A 12,437-nucleotide genomic window follows, 5' to 3' on the forward strand; every position below is an offset into this window, starting at 1 on the left:
AAGTTTGGGGTATGCTTCTCCTTAAATGGAACTTTCTAGTCCAGTGCAGAAGGCCTTCCTCTAAAAAAGAATTCCATAAAAGAAGCCTTACATTCAGGGAATTCCAAACACTGTTTTCACTAGTGGTTTATACCTTGTTTAGTCTCTTAATTCTCCCTTGACTGTATTTGGCACCAGAAAGCACTCTCTAAGAATCATTTTCATCCCAGATACTTTAAAAGATTCATCATCATATTAAATTTTCCTTTGGTGGAGTCTTTAATTAGCAGTGAAAATTTTCAAGCTTCATCTGGATATCTGATACTCTTATTGAAATATAATTTGTCATGGAAGATGGGAGATAACCATCGTCTGTCCTTTATCTGGATCACTAATATCTTGGTTCAGGTTCCTTACTAAGTCAACATATTTGTTCTCGAAGAACAGAAGTTATTGTTCTCAAACATCAATGAAGATTTATTACAAAAGCAGGTTTTATCCAGTAACTAGCAATTTACATCTGTGCAAATAGAATATAAAGCACTACGGGTGTGCCTATGGCCGTTATTCCGAAATAACTATGCAAGTGTCTCCACAGCAATTCTACTATTTTGAAATTATTTTGAAATAACAGATGGCTTATTCCAACTTCTGTAAACCTCATTCTATGAAGAATAACGCCTATTCTGAAACATCAGAGGGGTAGCTGTGTTAGTCTGGATCTGCAAAAGCGACAAGGAGTCCCGTAGCACCTTATAGATTAACAGATGTATTGGAGCATAAGCTTTCGTGGGCAAAGACCCACTTCGTCAGATGCATCTGACAACGTGGGTCTTTGCCCACGAAAGCTTATGCTTCAATACATCTGTTAGTCTATAAGGTGCTACAGGACTCCTTGTCGCCTATTCTGAAATACATATTTTGGAATAGAGGCTGTGTAGAGAGGGAATAGCTGCAATTTTGAAATAGGGGGCCTTCAGCCCTTCCCAGGGTGCCCTGGTGGCTGCTCTATCCATACTCAGCCAAACTCTATTCCCCCCTTCCTCTGGAGCCCTTAAAGCTGCAGCCTCTGCAGAAAGGGTTTGTGGCTCGCAATAGGCCTGACAGCCCTGAGCCACCCTGCAGCTGCACCTGACTCACTTTGCCCCTAAAATAAGCCATTCTGCTGCTCCCACCCAGCGCTTCACTGCTCCCAGGGAGCAGTCAGACAGGTCCCAGGAGCCTGCCAAGGGCTGGAACAGATGTGCGCCTTCCTGGTCTGGTGTGGAGATCTTATTGAGGTATGGGGTGACGAGACCAACCTCCAGGATATCCGCACCAGATACAGGAATGTGGACGTCTATGGCAGAATGGCCAACAGGCTGGCCAACAAGGGGCACATCTGCACCCAAGAGCAGGTGCGGCTGAAAGTCAAAGAGCTCTGTCAGGCATATGCCAGAGCCAGGGAGGACAACTCCTGCTCCAGGGCAGAGCCCCACACCTGCCCTTCCTTATTACAAGGACATGGAACCCATCCTGAGGGGTGGGGCAGTCCCTTCCTCACGGCCCCCCCCCCATTGTAGACTCTGGGCTTGAGATGCCCATTGTCATCCTCATGGAGAAGGAGCAGGAGTTGGATGAGGTCAGCATCACCACCCACCTGCCCCAGGAGCCAGAAACCTTCCCTGTGGACGTGTCCCAGGCATCATCCGAGGGCGGGGAAGGAACATCATGTAAGTGCCATCACTTTCCCTTCAAACAGGGGGCTGCGTCTACATTGGCAAGATTTTGCGCAAATACTTTTAACGCAAGAGTTTTTGCGTTAAAGTATTTGCACAAGAGAGTGTCTACACTGCCATGTGCTTTTGCACAAGAGATGTGCTTTTGCGCAAAAGCATCCGTGCCAGTGTAGACGCTGTCTTGTGCAAGAAAGCTCCGATGGCCATTTTAGCCACCGGACTTTCTTGCGCAAGAAATTCATGTTGCCTGTCTACACTGGCCTCTTGTGCAAGAACAGTTGCGCAAGAGGGCTTATTCCTGAGCAGGAGCATCATAGTTCTTGCGCAAGAAGCACTGATTTCACACATTAGAACGTCAGTGTTCTTGCGCAAGAACTCCCCACCAGTGTAGACAGGCAGCATGTTTTTGAGCAAAAGCAAGCACTTTTCCGCAAAATCATGCCAATGTAGACACAGCCAGAGGGTACAGGGGTTGGCCAGGGGGCGGGGGGAAGGGCGGTTCAGGGGAGGAGCTGGATGCTCCTCCTTGCTTGGCCCTTGCTTCCTGTGGATCGTGCAGCAGCCTGTGTACGTGGGAGCATGTGTCATGCTGCTCCTGGGTGCACAGCCCCAAGAGGCTGCCACAGAGAACCCTTGTTCTGTTGCCCACAGGGTGTCTGAAGAGGCCTGCTACCATACACCTGACCTCAGCGTGGAACACCCTCCCTCTGCAAGCCTCCTTTAGGAGGAGGCAGGGCACACGCACACGCACTCGCACACGCACACACGCACGCACTGTTATCTACCAGCCCTGTGTTCTTGGAGAACCAGGGAGTGACATTCATGGAAAACCATCCCCCCTTCTCCTCGGCCTCTACTAGAATCAGACAAAGGAAGGAAAAGGCCAGGGAAGACCCACCTAAACTAATTAAGGAAACACCCCAGCCTCATCTGCATTGAAGATAGAACTCATTAGCATACAGAATGGAGACCAGCTCTTCCAAAGCGGGAACCGCAGTGAACTATGGGATACTGAAAGCGGAGAAGCACTGCCTGATGGGAAATCTCTGCTCCAGATGCTAATGAACCCAGGCCTGCTCACACCCAAATTAGTCATTCTCAGACCAATCTAGTAACGATCCTATTGACATCCAAAATACTGAAACTGCCTAGTTGCATTGTGAGCTCCTTCAAGGAACATTACCAATAACCAGGGGTGATCAGTCTCTATTGTCTCGCCTCTTTCTCTTTCAACTATTGTCTTATCCCTATAAAAACGTCTACCTTTGGCCAAGAAAAACTGTTCTGATACCTGGATTTAAACTGCATCAGTTCCATTGAGACTTCATCAACTCCTGTCTGATCGTGGGCTGGGGGCTCTGCTCTTCTCATCTCCTGCCCTCTGGACCCCCAGCTCCCATCACCATCTGGGAATCCCAATCAGTGCAAGCTCCACGGAGTGGTGAGATCTCTCTTTCTCTCTCTCTCTTCCCCGCCTCCCCCCCCCTACCTCTCTAAGCATAGCCTCCTGACTGTGCCCTGTGTAAACTGTTAGGCTGTGTCTAGACTGGCCAGTTTTTCCAGAAAATCAGCCGCTTTTCCGGAAAAACTTGCCAGCTGTCTACACTGGCCGCTTGAATTTCCGCAAAAGCACTGACTTCCTACTGTAAGAAATCAGTGCTTCTTGCAGAAATACTATTCTGCTCCCGTTCAGGCAAAAGTCCCTTTTTTGCGCAAAAGGGCCATTGTAGACAGCTGAGATTTGTTTTGTGCAAAAAAGCCCCGATCACGAAAATGGCGATCGGGGCTTTTTTGCGGAAAAGTGCGTCTATTTTGGTACAGACGCTTTTCCGCAAAAAGTGCTTTTGCAGAAAAGCGTCTGTGCCAATCTAGATGCTCTGTTCTGAAAATGCTTTTAACGGAAAACTTTTCCGTTAAAAGCATTTCCGGAAAATCATGCCAGTCTAGACGTAGCCTTATATATGTAAGCAGGGTCAGGATAAGCTCTACACTGACATCTGGTGGTGAATTGTGGTGAGTGGTGCAAAAAGACTTCAGGGGCTGATCTCATTTGCGTAGACACACCCATCCTGCCTAGTATGTACTCACAGCAGCCCAAATGGTCACTTTGGTCACTCTGGGGTCCCCAGTCTCTCTGTTATCGAGGCAGGGGGGGATAAAGTGTTGTTACCCTGATTATGTGAATCAAGGACAATGGAATAATGGAACTGTTTATGACAGAGGGATTCGCCATAAACTAAGTAGCACTTGCTAGACAAGGGGCATAAGTTCCAAACCTAGTCAAGTTGACACAGATTGGGGACAAGTCTTTGTACCTGTTGGTGGGGCCTTGTCTCAGGGCCTAAACAACACTGATTGCACTTTCTTCTCTCTCCACCATGGAATACTAGAGCTAATTTGGATTTGATTAGGAGTCTAGTTGCAAGCTGCTGAGCTGAGTTCACTGTGGGCCAATGTAGCACTAGCACTGAGGCTCCTCTATTATGAGCTGAACTTGCTGAAGAGCTGAAATCATTATGTGCTGAAGGGAGCCTGGTGCTATACTGTGGAAGAGCTGAAATCATTGTTGCTGTGATGCTATACTGCTGAGCTATTAGCAGAGCAGCTTGCGGGGATGATTGGCGGGTGCAGGCGGCCAGCAGAGTGGCTGGCGGGGATGACCGGCAGGCAGCCAGTAGGAGTGGCAGTAGGCAGCCAGTGGAGCAGCTGCAGGAACAACCAGCTGGCGGCCAAGGGCATGGACCGAGATGGCTGGCGGAGCAGGGCAGTTCGTGGGACGGTTGGAGCGGCTCACGGGACAGCAGGTGGAGTGTGGCAGAGTGGCTTGCGTTTTCGGCGGCAGCAGAACCCTACAGAGAGGCGGAGCCGGCGGCGGACCATGTAAGGTGTATTAACCCCCGCCACCACTATTCCACCCAGGTTGGGATGGTAAAACCCTGCCGGGTGAACTTTTGAACTTTGGGGCGGCACTGACCAGGGTTAGAGACTTTTGGGGTGTTGGACTTTGGGACTTTGGGTGATTCGTGGCTGGGGGGGGGGGGGGGGGTCGGTCTTTGCTCATGTTTGGTCTATGAATCCGAGTAGTGATGTTTTCCCAATTTAATGCTGATGTTGGTTACCTCATGTTGTTAAAGATTTGCTGCTATACTGAGGTTCTGTGCTTGCGAGAGGGGAAGAATTGCCTCTTTGAAGCGCCCAGAGGTGTATGTACGATTTCCCAGGTCACTGGGTGGGGGCTTGTTGGTAGGAGACTCCTAGATACTGAACCCGGCCCTTGCTGCTGCTATTAACGGTCTGGCAGAAGGGTTACACATGGTTAGCTAGTCCTAACATTTGTAATCAGTTTCAATTTAGATTTAATATTGTAACAGTTATGTGTGTTTGGCTTTCTATCACTACCCAGAAATAATTGTTAAGCTGGGTTGCTTCTCTCTCTTTCTTTCTCTTTCATTCACTCTTCCTCAAGGGGTATTTTGGCTTCCCCATTCGCTCTGTAACAACTCTTCTTGTACCCAAGCTAAAGATCCCTGTATTGCCCAAAATCCTGTGGGGTTTGCTCATCGTGTGGTTTACCAGTGAATGATTGTGGTGTGAAAGTGGGGATAGGGGGTGCTGAACCTGGGGGCTTATGAGGATGGCAGCTTAAAATGCTGTTTAATCCAGCCCACTGAGTCCAAAGGCTCATGAGGGTGCAGCGTGGCGTTGCTGTTAAACCCAGCCTGCTGAATCCAGGGACATATGAGGGGTCAGCTTGTGAGTGCTGATTACCCAGTCCTTTCAGACGTGCTCTGTTAGTGGGTGTGAGTGTCTGTCTGTTGCTAAGGTGGGAAGAACCCCATCCTGAGGGACCTTGTTCTTGCAGGAGAGCTCCAGTGGGAGGGGGAATTGACAGCAGGGAGAATTCAGCTCCGTATGGGTATGTCTACACTACAAAGTTAATTCGAACTAACAGCCATTAGTTCGAATTAACTTTAATAGGCGCTACACATGCAAACCGTTAGTTCGAAATTAATTCGAACTAGCGGAGCACTTAATTCGAACTAGGTAAACCTCATTCTACGAGGACTAATGCCTAGTTTGAATTAAGTAGTTTGAATTAAGGGCTGTGTGGCCACTTAATTCGAACTAGTGGGAGGCTAGCCCTCCCCAGCTTTCCCTGATGGCCACTCTGGGCACCACCAGGAAAACTCTTCTGCCCCCCTCCTGGCCCCGGAGCCTTTAAAGGGGCACGGGCTGGCTACGGTGCCCGTGCCAGGTGCAAGCCTGCCAGCACCCAGCCAGCAGACCCTGCACCTGGTAAGGCACGAGCCAGCCACCCGCTGCCACCCAGCCCTCCACCTCTTCCCGGGCCCAGGCTGGCAGCTCCCAGGAGCCTGCCCGGGGCCGCAAGAGGCGGGCGCCCGCCTGGTCTAGTGCGGAGATCGTGGACCTCATCCACGACGTCCGCACTAGGCACAGGAAAGTGGCCATCTAGGGCAGGATAGCTGCCAGCCTGGCCACCCAGGAGCAGGTTTGCATGAAAATCAGGGTGGTCTAGTGAGACCCCTGACCCTGAGCTTAGAACATAAGAATGGCCATACTGGGTCAGACCAAAGGTCCATCTAGCCCAGTAGCCTGTCTGCCGACAGCGGCCAACACTAGGTACCCTGGAGGGGATGGACCGAAGACAACAACCCAGCCATTTGTCTCATGCCATCCATCTCCAGCCTTCCACAAACAGAGGCCAGGGACACCATTTCTACTCCCTGGCTAATAGCACTCCATGGACCCAACCTCCATGAATTTATCTAACTTCTCTTTAAACTCTGCTATAGTTCTAGTCTTCACAGCCTCCTGCAGCAAGGAGTTCCACAGGTTGACTCTTTGCTTTGTGAAGAAGAACTTTCTGTTATTAGTTTGAAGCCTGCTACCCATTCATTTCATTTGGTGTCCTCTAGTCCTTCTATTATGGGAACTAATGAAGAACTTTTCTTTATGCACCCTCTCCACACCACTCATGCTTTTATAGACCTCTATCATATCCCCCCTCAGTCTTCTCTTTTGTAAGCTGAAAAGTCCCAGTCTCTTTAGCCTCTCTTCATATGGGACCTGTTCCAAACCCCTGATCATTTTAGTTGCCCTCCCCTCTCCCACCCTCTCTCTTTCCCTCTTCCACCTCCTTTGCCCAGTCTCCCCAGAGGTTAATCCCCCTCCCCGAGTTTTGTTAAATAAAGAGAGTTTCTATTTTTGAACATACGTGTCCTTTATTTTGTACATCAGGAAGGGGGGCTAGAGAGGGGTAAGTGGGAGGAGGTGAGGGAGGAATGGGGTACAAGCCCCCAATGGGGAGGACTGGGGTGGCTCTGCAGGCTCCTCGGGGTGGAAGCTGTCCTGCAGCCCTCCGATTGCCCCCCCCCCCGGATGGCAGCCTGCGGCAAGTGCAGCCGGGCTGATGGCCGAGTGCTGTGATATGCCTAGTGTGGGCATTCAGGGCACTCCAAGCCAGGACTGCTTTGCTGCCCCTCATCGAGTTAGATAAGCGAGCGGGGAACCCCTGAGAACTGTCTGCTCGGGGTGGGGGTCGGGTCCCTTTAAGCACAGCCCTCGGCTAGCCTGAGACAGCAGCTCCACGCTCTAAGTCCTAATCTGATGCCCTGCCGGCACTGCTTCCGGCCAGCCTTAACTTCGGTTCCAGGTCCACTCAATGTGGACATGCTAGTTCGAATTAGCAAAATGCTAATTCGAACTAGTGTTTAGGTCTAGATGCACTAGTTCGAATTAGCTTAGTTTGAATTAACTAATGCGAATTAAGTTAGTTCGAATTAGTGCTGTAGTGTAGACATACCCTATGAGAGCACAAGTAGAGCAAGCAGCACACTGATAGAATTCTTAATCTCCCCCAGCCTCATAAGAGTAACCCTGATAAATGAGCCTAATCCAGAGAATTGGGCAAATCTGGTAACAGCATGGCCACAGTCCTGGGCCCACTAACCAGAGCTCACATGGCCTTGCTCCAAGCACATCACCTGCAACAGACCCGAGAACTGTTTCTCTCTGCTCACAGATGGGGGCTAGGATTCAGGCACAGTGTCCCCTGGGATGACTGACCATCTCTCTTTATTCTCCACAGCCGGAACAGCTGCAAGATGGGGGAGGTCGACACCACCTGGGACAGGCTCCTGGACCCGAGGCATCTGCAGGTGCCACTGACTCATGGATGAGTTCCAGAGGCAACACCTGGCGGCACTCCAATCCCTGGAGCAGACCATCGACCTCAGGCTCCAGGAGGACATCCAATTACATCGTGAGACCTGGCAGGAGCTGCTGGCGCAGGGCCACTCCCTGCACGTGGATGTGCATCCCTTGTCCCGAGAATGATGCCTGCTCCTGTTTTAGCCTCTGCTCCCGCTCCTGCTGTTGCTCCTCCTCCCACTCCCATCCCCGCTCTCCTTCCTGCTTCTCCCTCAACACCCTCCCCACTCCCATGGACACCGAAGCCCCCGCACCCGTGGCAGTGGGATCAGCAGAGCCAGGCGCCACTCCCAGCCCCAGCCCTGAGCCTCTCCTCGCCCTTCCTCCCACTTCCAGCTTCCTCTTCCCTCCTCCAAGGTTCTCACTCCCCCCTTCAACCTTCTCTTCTCCCTTCTTTCAGGTTCTTTCCCCAGTCTCTCTGACCCCAAATTAAAAATACAGAGGTTTTAGTTTTTCAAAAACAAACATGTCATTTATTTTTTCATCAGGAAAGGGGGGGAAGAGGGACGGCAGTGAAGGGTGAAGCAGATGCCTCCAGTGGGGCGGACCAAGGGAGAGTGTCACTGGTTTCCTGGGGAGAAGCTTTCCCTCAGGATCTCCTGGATGCGCACGGCTCCCTGATGGGCCTTCCGTGTGGCAGCCATGCACTGCTGTTGATAGGTCCTGCCTATGTGGTCAGCCTCCAGCCCCCACCTCTCTTTTAAGAGAGAATAAAAGGACTTGGACTTTTCAGCTTAGAAAAGAGGAGACTAAGGGGGAATATGATAGAGGTCTATAAAATCATGAACGGTATGGAAAAAGTGAATAAGGAAAAGTTATTTACTTAGTCCCACAATATAAGAACTAGGGGTCACCAAATGAAATTAATAGGCTGCAGGTTTAAAACAAATAAAGGGAAGTTTTTCTTCACTCAGCGCAGTCAACCTGTGGAACTCCTTGCCAGAGGATGTGGTGAAGGCTAGAAGTTTAATAGGGTTCAAAAAGGAGCTAGACTGATTCATGGAGGGTAGGTCCATCAATGGCTATTAGCCAGGATGGGCAGGAATGGTATCCCTAGCCTCTGTTTCTCTGGAGGTGGGTGACAGGGGAGGGATTACTTGAGGATTACCTGTTGTGATCCCTCCCTCTGAGGCATCTGGTATTGGCCGGTATCAGCAGACAGGATACTGGGCTAGATGGACCTTTGGTCTGACCCAGTATGGCTGTTCTTATGTTCTTAAGATTTGACTCTAACATTGATATGATCTCATTATATGGGACAAAATTACAGAGTGAAAATTGTATCAGCGTGTATCAGGGAAAGAAATTCACTAAAGACAGAAAGATTCAGTGATGAATCTCATGCAGACTGTCATCAGAACAACATCCTAATTTGCACTAAATGAGCCCGCTAACGGCTGATCTGATCTGACTGTGTAGAGTTGTTACTGTATAAACTTTGTGTCATATGCTTGGTGTTTCTTCATTTCCTGTTTCTTGGAGGAATGCTTCTCTATGGGTTCTGTATTTTGCTTTCTCTCTCTGCTTTCCACAGCAGTATTTACTAGAGAAGGTCCAAAGCCCTGCATCTGAAGACCCCTAAACTCCAGGCTGGTTGGATCTGACCATAATCTAGCTAGAGCTGATCTTCAGTATATAATTTTGTGCATAAAAAGTTATTTCAAATGCAATTGGATTTGGATTCCTAAAATTGTATAAATCTAGCATTCCTCTCTTCTCTTCTTTGGATGTTACCAGGTTTTCCCAAATGAAAATGCTGATGCTTCATTATTCTACTTTTGTAACTTTTCATGTGTTAATTAGGAATGGAACTACTGGGTCAGCTAAAACAAGGCCCCAGAGAATCATAGGGCTGAAAGAAACTTCAGGAGGTCATCGAGTCCAGCCCCTGGAACAATCCCAACTAAATCAACCCAGCCAGGGCTTTGTCAAGCCGAGACTTAAAAACCACCATCTCCCTAGGTAACCCATTCCAGTACTTCACCACACTCCTTACACATACAGTCTCACGATAAGGGCCAGATCCTGACCTGAGATCCAGTTCCTTTCTGCTACTCTAGTGGTTCACAGAAACCAGAATGCAGACAAATCTCTGTAGCTGGGGATTTCCCTAGCATGGGACAGTCTACTGCTGATGTAATGTCAACATAGCTAGATCAACCCCTCATCTGCAGCTGCTGGTATTGGCATGTACTACCAGTCTACATAATCTAGGGTAATCTCACGGGTGCTCTAAAGTACATTAAATCTGCTGGTATTTCTAGTTTGACTTGAATTAAACTCTACTGGAAACCCCACAAAAAATCCTGTTCTCATGAGATTTCTTGCAGTGTTGCATGCACAGGTAGCTTAGATAAGCTCTCAAGTGGTTGCATTATGTTAGATAAAAAATGCATATCCCCTCATTGTTTGGGGCACTGAGGCTGGGATTGTCACAGGTGCCTAAGGAAGTTAGGAACAGAAATCCCATTGAATTTTAATGGGCTTTGGATCCATTTATTAAAGGTCTTTAAAAGTCTAGGATTAGGAAGAAACTTTCACTGTGGGCAGATTTTTCAAAAATTTGCACCTTCCTCTAAAGCTTTTGTTATTGATCACTGCAAGAGAATGGGCCAGTGATCTGATTCAGAATACCAGTCTCTTTTGTTCTACACTTCTCTAAACCTTCAGAGGCTCATTTTTCATTTAAGTCAGTAGGAGGAGGACAGTTTTACTACTGATCTGCTGCTGAGTTGTTTGAATTAATTGAAAGGGTCTATGAGGTAGATAGAAGGACTACACTTCAGCTGGAGCCAGTTGTGGCTTTTAATGGATACTTTATAGGACAGTCATTGCAGAAATAGATGGTACAAAATATACATTACATTCATGACATAACCCCAGCCTTTCAAAAATCATAGGGATTACCATAAATATCACTTATGAAATACAGCCAGTATTTTCCAGCCACAGCTCTCACACAACTGTCAGCCATTCTGCTAGGTGTAGTTTCTAGCCCCCTCTTCTATTTGTGCCAGTTGCTTTAATCTGTAACTAAAGAAAATTCAGGTAGAGTTCGAACAGCTGAGGGGTCCAGCCATATAAACATCAGTGGCCTGATTTATTTTCAGAGGAGCTGAGTACCTCCTGTAGATTTCAGTGGGAATTGTGGATACTTGTCTCTTCCTACAGTTAAGCTGCAGATGCTTTGTATTTTATCCCATTCAGATTCTTACGGTATTTACCTGCTTTACTAGTCTCCACCATTTTCTAAAATTACCTAGTCTGAATTCCAATCTCTAGAATGAAGAATTCTTCCAATGCAGTTTGGCTTCTGAAGAGTTTATGCAAAAACGATCCCATACAAATCAAAAGAAGCAAAGGTCAGTTTAATCGATCTGTGTTAGGTTAGGCATATACTACTATGGCTACATAGAAATCCATATAGAAGCCTGCAGAAAAGTTGATTACACAAGAAAAAAAACACATTATGGTAGGAAGACTAATCCAAGTAAGCAGGGAAGTGATAAAACTGAGTATTTTAAACTTACCCTTGCCCCATGTTAAGTGGAAGCATAGCTCCCATATGCATGTAAGAGTTTTCCAATTCCTAACTTTGAACAATATTGTTATATGTTAAATGCTCAGCAAAATAACGGCCTTGTAAATGTTTTCCCCTCCCCCACATGCTTTTTATTATATGTGCATAATGTGGCCAGTGTTGCTTAGTATCCTTCCTGTGCCTGAAAAAAGTGTTACTTTTATGGGTGATGTTATGTTTATGAGTCTTTGTCCATTCTAGGCCTCATCTACCCCACTGCTGCTTCCTCTGAGGCTTTGCCGCTACACCGCAGGGTGTTAATTTCCTGTTTTGAGTCTGTCACAGATGAATTCACAGCCACCATTTAAAAAAAACAAAAAACAAAAAAATCAACACACACACAATGCTGACAACAGCACTAATAAAATGCTAAAGTTTAAAGAGTGGCCCTGGTGTTTCCTCAGAGAGCAGCATGGGTACCTTTCACCTCTCTGAGACATACTCTTTGGGAAGGGCTTTTTTTTTCTGACTCCATGGAACTGTTTGAGTTTAAGCAAGTTGCATTAGCATTTGGGATGAGTGTTTAATTTGCTGGCAGATGGACTGAAAAGCATGTGCTGCTGACTTGCACCTTTAAAATGAAAAGATACAGAGCCAAACAAGCCTTCTGAAATTTACAGGAAATGCAAGGCAACAAAAGGATTAAGTAGAAAATATACATAATGGTGACAATTTGGAGATGGGACTGGTACATTAGACAATCGCTGAGACTCTCGCCTCCTGTTTTTCTTATGGACAAAAGGAAAAAATAAATGTTTCAAATGCATATTTTCAGTAATAATCCCCTCAATCCGTATTCTTAAATATTTAAAGTCAGAGGGAATGAATTTACTAGGTCATTTACTGCCAGAGTAGGAGCCTTACAGTGTTTTGTCCCCCTTGCTTTTCTTCTAGTTAGATTAAAATATCTCAATTAACTTCCCTTAGGG

General features: G+C 47.5%; 1 long non-coding RNA gene across 2 annotated transcripts in view; it reads left to right on the forward strand.

Annotated features, from left to right (window-relative positions):
* LOC112547565 (uncharacterized) overlaps positions 1 to 12,437 on the forward strand; it is a 231,552-nt gene extending 219,115 nt beyond the window's left edge. For both annotated transcript variants that reach the window (XR_003091334.2, XR_012902974.1), the window contains one exon: positions 7,807 to 12,437. This is a non-coding gene — a long non-coding RNA (uncharacterized LOC112547565). The remainder of the gene's footprint in view (positions 1 to 7,806) is intronic.

Source organism: Pelodiscus sinensis, chromosome 3 (genome assembly GCF_049634645.1).
Source record: "Pelodiscus sinensis isolate JC-2024 chromosome 3, ASM4963464v1, whole genome shotgun sequence".
NCBI lineage: Eukaryota > Metazoa > Chordata > Testudines > Trionychidae > Pelodiscus > Pelodiscus sinensis.